The sequence below is a fragment of the Lissotriton helveticus genome, chromosome 11, assembly GCF_964261635.1.
Source record: "Lissotriton helveticus chromosome 11, aLisHel1.1, whole genome shotgun sequence".
Classification (NCBI taxonomy): Eukaryota; Metazoa; Chordata; class Amphibia; order Caudata; family Salamandridae; genus Lissotriton; species Lissotriton helveticus.
In genome coordinates, this window is record NC_136072.1 from 989,703,588 (window position 1) to 989,717,259 (window position 13,672).

The window sequence follows — 13,672 nt, forward strand, 5'->3', positions numbered from 1 at the left end:
ATATGCAAAATAAACAGTTAAGCGATACCAGTGGGGATCAGGAAAGGTTTTATATATATAGAGCAATCACCTGATATAACGATGCCGGATAATCTGGTAAACACCTAAAAAGGATGGATGAGGAAAAAATATATAAGTATAGTACATAATCTACACCTTGAGGGCAATCACTGCATACTGTACTGTTACCCTCACTGTCCTCACCTTCGCAAAAATATTTTTTAGGATCCTAAGTATGTCGGGGGGCCCGGGTTTTGCCCGTGGTGTGGGCTCAATCAGCGGTGCGTTGAGTCTGGGGGGGGTTACATATTCCTAGATATTGATAGGTTCTGCTGGGTTTGCACATATAGACCTCATTGACAAACTAAAAGCCCCTGTTCTACACCGGATAGGATTTATCTACTCTGCATTGAATAGTCAAATGCCTGATGATCTTCCCAAAATAGCTGGCAAATGGCATTCGAAACATGAGGTCCCACATAACATCTTCCATGGCACCTTGAGATCCGCCCAAAACGATCTGCTCTCGGCTAAATTACATGCGCAATTGTTTAAAACTGCTTTTTTTCTGTACATTACACCTAGGAGAGTTGCTAAAAGGGGAACTGGCAAAGGGACTTTGTGTCCTAGATGTTCGAAATTCAGTGTAGACTCCCTACACATGTTTGCTACTTGCCCAAGCCTACTCCACTCCTTGTCAAAATACAGTGGAACAGTTATTTTCACAGCCATGACAGTTTTACATATCTGTATAGCCTCCGTCTGGACAGGCTTAAATCCCCCACTGTACTCCCAATGGTTGGCCCAATTGGTTATGACATGTCACCTCGAGAAGGCTATCTATGCTAAAAAAAGGTATCCTGGGAAAAAGGAAGGGTTTAATCATATGGGATCCTTTAACTACAAGGCTCAACCCGACACAGCAGTAGGGCCTCTGAAAGCCATGCTCCCTCCCCTTTTCTTTCTTAATACTCTCTCTCTTTTGTTAACTTCCCATTAATGTTGCTAGTAATGCAGGTATTAGCTGTTAGTCTAGAGGTGTTGTTCACTGATTGTTTATTGCTCATTATGATTGTCAAGAAATTCTCTACTCCTATTTGATGTACTTAATCTTTTGAACTAGGATTAGAAAACAGTGGCAATTGGCTCTCTCCATTCCATCCTAACTTCTCGTTTTATGATTGGGATGGTGGGGTGGGGGTGGGATGGGGGGGGGGGTTGATGTTATCTCATTTCTGTATTTTAAAGTTGGTGTGTACATTCATATTTGCCAAAAAGAAAGAAAAGGGAAAAAAAGGAAAGTTGTGGTGGCTTACTAGAGTTGATGGCGTCCCACTTGGCATACTACATATTGGGTCCTGATGATATGGTGTAATTGGATATATTTTTGTATACAACACATTCTTTCCTTCCTATTCATTCAGTTATCTTTTGCCTGGGATGCTCGTCTATGAACGCTTTGGTTTGCTTACCCTAGACTTCTGTTGCTATTTCGTGCTACCGTCCTGACCAAGGGGAGGGTGTCACGTGGTCCATGTGGTCATTGTAGTTTTCCCTATGTTAGCATGAGCCCGATGCAGACTACCTTTTGCTTTGAGCATGTTACTACACTAACTTGTTTTGTGCAACACTGTAACTTTCACACAGAACATGCTGCTGTTTTTGCGTTCTGATTTCTTCCTGGGATTTAGTTTGAACATCATAGACAAGGTCGAACAACAATGCCCCTTGTTATTCTGTTCTGGTCAAGCCCTAGCAGAGGGGTCTTCAATCTGTGGGGCGTGACCCCTAGGGGGGCCGTGGAGTTATAAAAAGGGGGTTGTGCACTTCTGCCTGGAACTGGAATCTAAAACAGTCCTTTATTTTTACACCCGCCCTTTCCCCACTGCTGGCTTTGGGATCCCTCTGCTCTGCCCTCACTGTTAGCTGTTGCCATTCTCCGACCTCTGTTTGTCTGGCTGGTTTGAGGAAAGTCCACATAGTCAGTGTTTGAGAGAGCTGGGAGAGCGGGAAGGTAGTCACACTTCCACCTGCGCCAATGCAAGGAACAATCTTTTAAAACTAAAATGGGTTTCTTTAAAGACAAAACTAGCCATTCTTAACAAAACCCAAGGACCAGATCCAAGAGGTAAATGCACTGATGATGTGCAAATGGAAATCCTAGTGTTGCTCACACTTCTCTGTGTGCTTTCTTCCCCTGTTATCAATTACCCCAATCAGCTCAGTTCTTCCCGACTACTGCGCACACGCCTTAAAACCCCACTATGCACTGGCCTTGTGGAATCTACCAAGCCAGTTACATTTGGTAAATAGCATGAGTTTTACTTACTGATATCTGTTATTCTAGTTTTATTGCAAAGTTGTCCTACAGTCTTTTAAATTTGAAACTTCCATCTGTGCTTTAAAGTTCTCTAGTGAGGCAGTCACATTCCCACATGCACCACCGGAAGGAACAATCTTTACAAAAAAAAAGTTTTTTTTAAAGACAAAACTAGCCATTCTTAACAAACCCCAATCATGTGTTGTTATTTTCATTGAGTATTCAACACATGAAATAAGGAGAATCCAACCAGAGGCGTCACATGTCGTGTGCACTCGGAGCCAAGCTTTCAGGGGGCTAGGGGTGTGCCTTTTACTTTCTCCTTGAGGCAGGGACAGTGCGGCTGTGGAGCAGGCTGCAGGTGCTCTTTCCCCTTTAGAAATGTATTGTAATGAAGGATGATGCGTAGTCAGGATCTTGTAGATACACAAGTATATTTATTCTTAGTTACAGGTAGATGATAAGTTCATTAAATGCCTTAGTGATTGCCCTAGTTATTGCCCCACCAGGAGCAGCCTCCTGGCTGCTCACCCATCCAGATCCAACTGACACTCCACTCATTCTAACTCACATCAACATTCTGCATGACCTCATCACAAGTTGAGCATGTAGGCAAATAACCTTTGAAAGGAGAGTGCAGCAGGTTAAAGGAAGATTACAACACATCTCCCTCATTATAATATGATAGAATAAACAGAAAGTGTGAAACTATTATACACACGTTAAAACACACTGTCATCAGCAGCTGACAAGAGGGTAGAGTGCTTGGTGGGGGCCGGGGGGGAGTGGGGGGCTTGGAGGGGGCATAACACTGAAGGGATGAAGGGGAAGCGCCTGGACACACAAGGCACTATCTGTGTGTATTAGGAAGGAGAGACAGGGCAATCATACTTTCACTGACAGAGATGTGGGATGGGAGAAGGGGGTATGCGAGGCCTATTGGAAGGCAAGGAGAGAGGTGTGGAGCCAGTGGTGAGAGGCGGGATGCGGGTGTGAGAGGGGACTGGAAAGAAGGGATGGATGATGTGAGGGAAGTGAGAAGAGGCAAGGTGAGAGACGTGGAAGAGTGGGAGGGGTGAGAAGTGAGGATGTGAGAGTTGAGATGAGATAAGGGTGAGATTAGGGTGAGAGGAGACTGGATGAGAGGAGACAGCCGAGAGAGGTGAGGAAGGCGTAAAAAGGGGTGAAAGATAATGGCCTGCAAAGGGGAAAGAGGGATCCGGGGTTGAGAGAGGGACGAAGGATAGAAGAGAGGGGGCGAGAGGAAAGAGGTGTGGGTGAATTACTTAACCCTGCACAAGACCGCCCAGGTTTTAAGGGACCCCGCTGATCTCTGCCGGGGCCAGGTGAGCTTCTAATGTGGCAACAATGCGGAGTGAAAGGCCCTTCACAAAGGATGACTAGACATTTTTATGTTGTTTATTGCCGTATTTTGGTTATAAACTGGTACTGATGAGGTGAAATATTTACCCAGTGTTAACATGTGTAAAAAATGTCAATGGCACATCACATACCATTATTTAGAATTTTTTACCACACAACTTAATCAGCCCTGCCACATAATTTGGTCCTCCCTGCCTCATGGTAATTCCAGTAGCCCTGCCTTTAGAGCAGGCTGGCAGTGCCCAAAGAGACGGTCAGTCAGGTCAGTGTGTGGGTTTTTTTGTTTTGCGTCTTGCTTGCCCATTTTATGGTCTGGTGGACTGTTTTTACTATTGATTTCTGTGCTATGGCCACAAATATTGTCTGCAGCAAGCACAAATGCATACCCTTTCCCATACCTTGCAAAATACCTATACAGCTTGGCCTTTAGTCAGTGTGTGGGCTTTTTATTGGCTGCTTGCTGGCCTGTTTTATCGTCTTGGGGACTGTTTCTACTGTTGATATCTGTGTAGTTAGCATGTGACCAGTCACCCACAAACCTTTGACTTGCTAAACACTTTTTAATATTTCCCCACCATAAAAATTATTTGCCGTGCGAACTGGGGGTGTCTATGATGAGGAGTACCAAGTTCTAGAGATGTTTGTCAGAAGGGGTCCTTACATCTGAAAATTGTGACAGGGGGGTCTCGGCATCCAAATGTTTGAACACTGTAGCCCTAGCACCTAGACAAAACATGCAAATGCAGGGGTTGTTTGGGAACATGTACTTTGGTTATATAGGTATACACGGGTGGGTAATACATACACTTGGAGAGGGATCTTTCCAGAGAAGGGGGCGTGACAGCACTTGTGATGTACATCTTACATCTATAGACTGAATGAATGAATGAATGAAATTTGGATTTATAGAGCGCGACTAAACCCATAGGCATCAAGGCGCTGAAAGATGGTACAACTGGTAGACTGAGTTACGGGTGTCTGCTGCCTGCTAGCTCCCAGAGATTTTCTGATATATAATTATTTTGCTTCTGTAGAAGGGGGGGAGTTAGGCTACACTGTTGCATATAATGATTGCACCATTCATGATTTATGGACTACTTGCTATGCTAACTGTTTTTGTGTTAGGTATTTTTCTACTTGTTGTGGCATGTACACTGCATACTAGAGCACAATGGTTAAAATAAACATTTTTAACTTTTCTCGTGTTTCTGTCAGATCTTATTGTGGAATAGTACAAGAGTGAGAGCAAAAGGGTATGTCCTGCAACCGCGATTTCTGAGAGGGTCGGGAGTGTTGTGTTCTGGGGTGTCTAATCACTTGTTCCTCGGTGAGTGAGTAGGATGACAAGTGAGACACTATAGCTAGTCGGTCCCCGGGCTCATGGCTACTCAGGTGACAGGATGACTCAGTCTCTACCACTAAGGTTCCATGATCCCAAGCATAGTTCTGTGATTCCGAAGAATCCCTGCAACACTCGGTTCATAAGCACCAGCTTTTCTACATTGTATTGCCTGCAATGCCAGCCTCAGCTTCGATGTTGCTTTGAACTTTGGTTAGACAATGACTTATCGCTCCAAAAGCAGATTACTGAAGTTGTGAAACACAACATATGTCAACACTCGCTTTTGACAAAAACAAAAGAAGCGATCCACTCCTTCCGGACGCACAGCGTTCTGTGTGAAAAAACTTTCACCATGTATTCCACAATTTATCTATGCTTCATATCTTTATTCCGTTGATTCCAAACAGTTTATCCACATTATTAACTTTTCTTCACTTTTAACTCCTGCCACATGTGAGGCGGTATCTGTATACTGAAACTTCATCTGAATCAGATATGCCCATCCAGGCCTTTTTCCGAAACATGTTGTATACAAAAATCATCAATGATAGTGGATGCCATAGACCCAATGCATTTCAGGCTGTAGGTAGCCTTTCTTCAGGGGTTCACTAAAAACAGTAAAATATTCACTTTAGTATGATTTGCACGTTAATGCAATTACAAATTGGCATCTCATGCCTGTATTTCAAAACTCAACAATTCCATATTCTATTATTACTTGAAACTAACGTTTTCCCTCTAAGCGCGCTGTTTGCGCAAAATTCGTGCACTGATACACCTCCCGCAACAATGTTAATCCTCCCTTTATACCAGTTTTCATAACCCTTCCCTTTACCATCTTTCAATTCAATATTGGCTGTTAATCCCATGTCTTCCCTATGATGGAGTACTCCGTACCTTAATCAAAGCTGCCTCATTTACTCCTCATTGGCGTCTCTGCTTCTCACACGCGCCATTAACAAATCCTTTTCTCGCTACTACTCCTGTCCCATAAGTACACGTCTGACTCCTCCCATCTCTTCCCGCCAATTTCCTGACCGATTTACCTAAGTGACGTACTTGCCTACAATTCCCATCAACCACTTTACAAGAAACTCATTCGACCCCTCTCTTCCCTGCTTCGTAGTGCTACAGTCTACTATGCCCCGCCCACCCTTGTTGTTGTCTCTACGTTAGTTTCACTAATTGTTTATGACATTCTCCCTGCGAAGCTTTGAAACATACAGTACTAGTGATGCATTTTAAAGCACTTATTTAGCGCGAATCCATTGCCACTTTCAATGACATTGTGAACATCTCCGTTTAAAAAAATTATTCAATGTTCTTGTCGTCGCACATGTGGCTCTCTCCAGTTTCGTCTCTGTTTTTCTTTATAAACGTAATCCACGGGTGCTCCATGGCTGTAAGGCAGTCAATACAATGTTCCCAATAGGGGGTTGCCGTGTGCACACCTGTAATAAAACAGGTGTGCACACGGCAACCCCCTATTGTGAACACTCGCTTTTGGGCTGCTTTGAATAAAGTTATCATTCTGGTGGACTTCAGAAATCCCTTTTACTTGCACCCACAATTCATAATGTATGGTCAGAGGTTAACAGAATTACAGTATATAGATACATGTACATATGACAACCATAAAAGGAAAGACTATGATCTGTTATGAAGATCGAAAGGTGCTGGGGTTGGGCCATGTATTGGTGTGCAGTCAGAAATATTGTCGTTCAGAAATATTGACAGCAAGAATATCGTGGTCGAGAATATCGACTTAAGGTAAGAAATATCGATTTTGAACATATTGAAGTGTTTAATATTGTTTGCAAAAATATAGTTGTTAAAAATATCGATTCTTTAATTAATGTTATGTATTTTAGTGTATGTTTTAAATGTATGTGATGTATGTTTTTTTGTATAAGAATTGTTTGTATGTTTAATATATGTGTTAAATGTTTAGTAGTTAGCCCAGATGTACCGTGAGAAGATCAGACAGCAAGCCAACGCTGCCTTGGCAAAGTATGGTACAGATCTTTGGATCGATGCAGTGGTCAGCTCCTCCCTGCACTCCCCGAAGACCAAAACTACAGATTTTTTCACGGAACTCTGCCAGCCTTCAGCCACATGGGACACATCATCATGCACAGATCTGGGGCCAGTGCTCACCTCAGGGGAGTCTGAGAAGTTGGTTAAAGCTGTAGAGAACAGTGATCCCTCACGTAAGTGTTGTTGTTGATTGTCCTTCCACCTCATTCTGAGTGAAGCCTCCACTGACTCTCTCGGCATATGTGAGCCTCCTATTGAGGAATATACAGAATAGGTCACTGGGCCCCACCCTGAATCTTGGCGCTTGGAGCAAAGCGCTCATAGTGGTGATGCACGAGGTGGGGTGTGGGAACTTCGCACTACCCTCTCTTTCTGAAAACATTAGACGCGGGAAGGGGTTTTGTCCGATATCTAGCCCCAAGACAGCCCTCACCCATCTCTGGTCCTCTTACCCTCTGTTGTGCCTGCCTGACTACCCTTCCCACTGAGGACACCTCCAATTGTCCCTGAGGTAAGACCTATACCCACGCTTATCAGGACTATGTAGAGCTTGCTGGCTGCACCACCCCTGCTGAATAGTCGTCCCTCTAATGAAACCCTACAAATGTCAAGGTCCTTTGTGAACTGCCCATAGCCTTAGCTCTTCTGGGCTCTCTATGTGTGCTGTTTGGACTGGATGGACCTATGACAACGCCCCCTGGGCGGATACCAAAACTGTTTGTACATACCGTGGAGCCCGAGCAACCTTGGCCGATGCCCGGTGGAGCTGTCCTATGCAGCTATAGAGGAGTCTGGCCCCTTGGCCGTCACCTACCCAGCCGGTCATCTGACATTGTTTTCCTAGTTTCCCCCGTTTGTGTCTCCTTCCCTCCCCCTCCTCCCTCCTCTGTGATTCTTTTGATTCTAACTGATGTAACTATGTATCCTGTACCTTGCTGATTAAACTGATGTAGGTACCTACAGTGGAGCCCGAGCAACCTTGGCCGATGCCCGGTGGAGCTGTCCTATGCAGCTATAGAGGAGTCTGGCCCCTTGGCCGTCACGTACCCAGCCGGTCATCTGACATTGTCTTCCTCGTCTCCCTGGTTTGTGTCTCCTTTCCTCCCCATCCTCCCTCCTCTGTGATTCTTTTGATTCTAACTGATGTAACTATGTATCCGGTAACTTGCTGATTAAACTGATGTAGATACCTACCGCGGATCCCGAGCAACCTTGGCCGATGCCCGGTGGAGCTGTCCTATGCAGCTATAGGGGAGTCTGGCCCCTTGGCCGTCACCTACCCAGCCGGTCATCTGACATTGTTTTCCTAGTCTGTCCGTTCTGGTCTCCTTTGCTCCCTCTCCCGCTGTGTTTCTTTGATTCAAACTGATGTAACTATGTAACCAATAACTCGCTGATTCAAATGAGATAAATATGTATCCTGTAACTCGCTGATCCTCATATAAAGCGCTCCGATACCTCCGGGTCTAGCCAGCGCTATATAAAACTTTGCAAATAAATAAAATAAATAAATAAATATTAAATTAATTGATTCTTTTTTATTTATTAATATTTGTTTTTTCTTTACTCTCACCGTTTTTCTTTATAACTTCAACACATTTGAGAGAGTGCTCAATTCTCTTTGCAATTACAATTACATCCTCCAAAGTTGGCTCATCCTTTTGCCGCAATTCCTCTCTGACTTGTTCAATGCTGCAACCTAACATGAACTGATCATGTATCCTTTCATCTAAAGTTGCGGCAAATTTACAGGAAGAGGCCAATTTTCTGAGGGACGTAACGTAATTTTCAACACTCTCATCTTCCAATTGTGCCCTCCGTCCAAAGTGATACCTCTCAAGGATGATACTCACCTTGGGTAGGTAATGTTTATCAAATTTGGCAATACAAATTTCATATTCATTGAGGCTACTATCAAGGTCAGGAAGATGATCAAAAACTTCTTGACCCTCTGATCCCAAACAATGTAAAAGCAGGGCTGTTTTTCTTTTTGCGCTTAATGAAGATCCACACACACGTGCGTATCTTTCAAAAACCTTACACCATTTTTGCCACTTAATAGGAGGGTCTCCTGGTGAGGACAAAAAAATGGAGGTGCAGTAACATTTTGCATGTTGCAGGTTTACAATGAATTAAAATAATGTAAATATTAAATAAAGCAGCAAGCACACTACTAAAAAAAACTGAAAAAAACTGTCTTAACAAAGTTAGGAAGACATCAGAAAACACAATATTCAAGAAAAGGTTGAATACACTCCCTAAAGTATGTTAAAAAAAACCAATATTCCTATATATTGCAGTTCTTTTCAAAGTAGTGTGTGTGACGCTGTACTGAATCATTGATGACGATAAAGTGATAAAGTGTGTGTGTTACTGTGATGACACACTTTAATATTATGGCTGTGTTCAAAAAATGAGTGTGTGTATCACTGAGAAGATACACAAATGTGACATTGCTGAATTGCTGTTGTTCAAGTTTCAAAGTCGTATGTAACCGATTTGCACTCGCTGACTCATAAAATTATTTCTCTGTTCATGCAATGTTGTTTTTTCGTTTTTTCTAGTTGCTCTGCAATGTATCCACGGAAAGTAAGAGTTCACGGAGGCCTGTTCTCGAAGATCCGATGCTTTAAAGAAGTTGCTAGGCAACGCCAAGACGGCCGCCACGTCGACATCAATAGCGCAATAACGTTAAACGCCTCCCATGATGTACCTGTTCAGTGATGCTTCGGGAGTCGAATGAAGAAGTGAAATCCAGCGCTCCAGAAAATGCCGCTCAAATGGCTCGAAACAGAAAACTCGAGGAAGGCAGCGCTCGAGCATAGACAAACGATGTCGCATCCAAAGTTTCAATAAAAATATTTTAAACTGTGCCAATAAAGCTCCTTACGTGACACCATTTAAAATTAAAAATGCGAGTGCTATGAATCCAGGTATTTCCTTTGGTAAAGGTTTCAAATTCTTTACCTTGAAGTTGTAGATTACATCCAAATAATAAGTAAAGAAAATAGGAACAGTACCTTTGATTTTGCAGAGATCATAAGATTGTAGTAAGTCCAATCTCACTTCAAAAAAATATAGGTAATGTTGAGATCCTTCCATCAAATTGATGCCATCCTGCGTCGCTAAATGTAAGAATGAAGGTGGGAAGCAGCCTTGGTAAATCAATAAAGATGTTTATCTTCAAATGGATCCCATCCACATCAGACCTCTGGTCAGGGGAAACAGCCCCCCAGTCCAGTCGGGACCATTGTTGTGAGAAAGCCATCTGCTCAGTGACAGCGTCAGTAACCTCAGCTGGAGCTGCTGTGAAGTTGGCAGTCATTGCACGATGCAATTGATCTCATTGAGGACGTTGCCCATGTTTGTGACCCCAATATTGAAGGAGGGAGCCACTAAAGGTGGTTGGAGCTGTCACCTCGGTGCAGCTGAGGCTGTGGGCCATCACTAGTGTCTGTAAACTACATATGTGCCATGAGGGGAACATCGAGACTGCCAGGGACGTAGCATGGTCAATACGATTGGGGCGTTGTGCGTTTCAGTTTTGCCAACAATCAGGCTGGCATTTAACGTTAACATACATTATATGAAAAGCAGAGTGCATGAGAGGGGCCTAAGGGGCAGTGAAAAGGGACAGAAATGCAGAGTAGAAGAAGTAATAAGAGAGAAACCACAATAGTTTGAAAAACTAACCAACATTTTTGAGGGATTCCAAAACTGAGAGGGACAAAGTATGTTTGCGTTTTGGCTGTGTGTTTGTAAAAATTCCTTTGAATTCCGACACACATCTCAGCATACCCGAATAAAAGTACCTGCACCCAAATATTAATAGAAAATACATTAATTAGGGAGGTGTAACACCCCAAATTCCCCCCTGAAGCTATGCCCATGGAGACTGTTGGGGCCGTAGCCCAGATGGTCCTACCAAATAAGGACTGCTGCCTTCAAGACTGACTGTGCATTGTCATCTTACCTGGGAGGACCGTATAGAAGAATCTGCTGGGGTTGGAGGCCATCCATCGCCATCTGTGACTTCCTTGTAAGTGCTGCCCCACCGACTATGGGAGAATGCAGTGCATGCTGCTCGATGTAGGAGTGTGAAGGAGAAGAGCCCCAGCTACCATACACCTTGTGGAGACTTGTACTAGTTCAGCCGTTTATTGCCCAAGAGCTGAGTTTTTAAGGCTAAAGCCAGGCTTTGATTCACATGCTACCGTGGGCTGCACCTGGTGGTGCCTGCCTAGTTTCTCCCAGGGATGCAGTGCTCAGAGTGGAGGGAAAGGGAGGAAAAATGGCACGGCCCTACTGAGCGCTAAGGCATTAGCCTTAAAAGTGATTTTCTGTGTTTCTTTAGTGTGTTGTGAATATAATAAATACTGCTTTTATACTACAACTGTTACTGTTGGGGGCTCTGTGGGTATTTTGAGGTGTGAGCCCTCTCATACCTTACACCTACCTCCCCCTAGAGAGCCCTGGACTGCTCGACCTAAGCTACCAGTGAAAGTCAATTGCTAAAAGGGTAGTACTTGGCCAGTCCCTGGGGCATCAGAAGTAAGAGGCCACAACTCCCACGGTTAGGCCCAGTAGCTAGCTCATGCTTCCCCATGCCTCTCTGAAAGTGGTACTGACAAACGTGTTTTTTGAGGATGAGGATGGTGTCTAGACTGAAACCATGCGACTTTGCATTGATTGAAAGGTAGGGTTTGAAGTTGTGAAGGTTCATATTGAGCCAGGTTTGTACTAGTTCTTGGTTGTTGTTGTTGGTAAACAACAGGAGTTCTGATTGTGTCAAGGCTGGGAGGTGCTTCAGGTAGGTGCTGGTCAACCATGTCTGACTAAGGGGCAGGCAATGTTTGAGGCTTTGAATTCTGGAGCAATGAAAACTTTCTGATAGAGTTGCGTATCATCTACATATTGGTGAATAGTGATGCTGTTATCTGAAAGTAAACCCTCAAGGGGCTCCATGTAGAGGGCGAAGATGACATTAGGGAATCCTGGGGTATGCCAGAGACAATAGTAATCTTTTGGAACCTGGACGTGCCAATATGAAGAAACATGTATGGATTGGAAAGATAGAAGGAGAGCGATTGAAGGGTATTGACAGTGAATTCTGTTAGAGACTCCATGGTGTGGATGAGGGTTGAATGGTCAACTATGCTGATAGCAGCTAAGAGGTCCAGTGATATCAGAAGGCAGGGGTCATCTTAATATCTGGTCAGGAGGACATTGTCTACGATGTGTAAGTAGTCGACTCTGTGCTGCGGCATGATCTAAACCCAGATTGGTAATCAGGTAGGGGGTGGTTAGCATTAATGTGATCTAGGGTATAAATGTAGACTGTTTTTTTCAATGGTCTAGCCGATGAAGGGTAGATGAGCAATGAGCTGGGAATGGGCCAGGTAATCAGAGTCTAATGAAGGTTTCTTTGAGGGTGGAAGAACCAGGTCTCTTTTGAGAGTTTCTGGGGAGATGCCTTGAATAAGGGAGGCATTGACTGGCTAGTATACATGAGACAGGTTCCCTGGAGAGAGTTTTGATGAAGGACTAGGGTAAGAAATTATCTTTATACAAAATAGCTTTAAGGGAGTAGAGAATGTCGGCAAAGTCTGTGTAGGGTTTGAAGGATGACCATGGTGGGATTCAAAAAGAAGGGTAGGCCCAAGTGGAGAAGAAGACTTGGTGTTGTTGATGCGCTGTCAGATCATCTTTCTTTTTTCTATGAAAAGGTTGCTGGCACTTCACTTGTCTGTAGTGTGCAGTGGCAGCTACTTAATACAGTTGTGTGGGCTCCACCTCTTCCATATGCTTTGCCTTTTTTCTTTAATTAAATATAATCTATCACTCTGACCTTCACTATGTGTGAAGGTCAGGCAGAGTTGGACACTATTTGACAGGCAAACTCCTTATTAGGCATGCACCATGTTGCTGGTTTTGCAGGGCTTGCTTGCTTGCAGACCTGGCCTTCATGAGCTCTTAGGACTGTAGGGCCACTACCCGCCGCTATATATGTTAGTACATCTATAAAGGACTTAAATATCTATTCAGGTGTCCTGGCGCTACCAGAGCAGGAGAGTTTAGGCAAAGGGGAAAAAGGAGTTAACTAACCCCTTATAAGCCAGTGGCAGCTGCTTGCAATATAAAGTGGTGGGGCAGCCCGGGGGTGGAATAATAATTGATAAAGAAGACTTACCTGCACCTGACGCTCATGGCCACCCCACTGCTCCTCTGCCACACACACAGCACCCAATCCAGACCCTGCTCTCATGATATAATCAAGCATGAGAGAAGTTCCGGGATTGGCTTGAGTGGGCTGGTTTGATGCTCGCTCAGGCACAGGTAGCCTGTGCCTAATATCCACCTGGCAGTGCAACACAGCTGGGTTGGAGAAATATAAGTGCGCATGTCGGTTTGGCCATCCTAAGGCGGTCGGCCAAACTTACATGTGCACTTACAGTGCCCACCACTCCTGGCCCGTCTCACCGTAGACTGGCATCGGCTCAGTCAGGCAATGAAAAATAAAATGATGATAAAATTGTTTTATCATCATTTTATTTTTCGTCTGCTGGCTCTGAGCAGTTGGGTGATGCTCC

General features: G+C 44.1%; 1 long non-coding RNA gene across 1 annotated transcript in view; it reads left to right on the forward strand.

Moving 5' to 3' along the window:
- Window positions 1–9,761, forward strand: part of LOC144792371 (uncharacterized) — a 97,821-nt gene extending 88,060 nt beyond the window's left edge. Inside the window, exon 8 of the long non-coding RNA XR_013602547.1 lies at window positions 9,647–9,761. This is a non-coding gene — a long non-coding RNA (uncharacterized LOC144792371). The remainder of the gene's footprint in view (window positions 1–9,646) is intronic.
- The last annotated feature ends 3,911 nt before the right edge of the window (window positions 9,762–13,672 follow it).